This window comes from Dermacentor andersoni, chromosome 4 (genome assembly GCF_023375885.2).
Source record: "Dermacentor andersoni chromosome 4, qqDerAnde1_hic_scaffold, whole genome shotgun sequence".
In the NCBI taxonomy this organism is placed as follows: Eukaryota; Metazoa; Arthropoda; class Arachnida; order Ixodida; family Ixodidae; genus Dermacentor; species Dermacentor andersoni.
The window spans coordinates 67,085,114-67,085,955 of NC_092817.1; positions in this window are offsets into that span (position 1 = coordinate 67,085,114).

Genomic DNA, 842 nt, shown 5'->3' on the forward strand with positions numbered 1-842 from the left:
TGCCTAGAAAACTATGAATGCTCGGAAATTTACGCATATAACGCGTAATAAATAACGTCACCAGAAGGCTTGAAGCCACAAGTACGGGGATCAGTCAAATCCATCTATGCACTGACCATCATTTCTACGGTAGCTGAATAATTGTAGCGCCAGCGTTCACAAAAGTAAACTTTGTAGGAAACTCTATAGAATTATCCTCCTCCAAGGGGTGTCGACTTACCCTAAGAGAACTCAAATGGCGCCACTGGGTCGTTCTAATCTAAGCGAGCATGAATATGCGAGAAATAGAGCGTACGTACCCATTTTATTTCCGTACAGTGCGTGGTACTTCTGTCTATTGAGGAATGAGGTGATGTGGCCACTAGATATATAACATGCTTCTACGCCAAGTCTACATCCGTGCGCTGTTAATATGATCAGCACATTTTTTTCGCTCTTAGGCTTCGTGTAGCTTTTCAATGGTGCGCAGGAGACGTTGGCATAATGCGCGTTGCTGGCCACTCCTGGTCGCTTAGCTAAACGATGCTTTAGCAAATAAAGGCCGCGGTAAGAGAAGTAATGAAACAAAATGTAACTAAAGGTCACGGTGCACTAACGAATAGTTCACAGGAGTCCAGACGCAGTTCAGGTAGCCTTCATGGAAAGATGACACTGCATCAGTGGAACTAAGTAAGGTATGGTGTATGCAAAGCGTGCGACATTGCTCTTGTTGTTATCCGCAATTCATGAGACACAAGAAGAGTAAAATAAACTTTATTAAAAAGTATGGTCCGGTGGTTTAGATTGTGGTGGCTTCAGGTGTGTGTGTGTGTGTGTATATATATATATATATATATATTCTG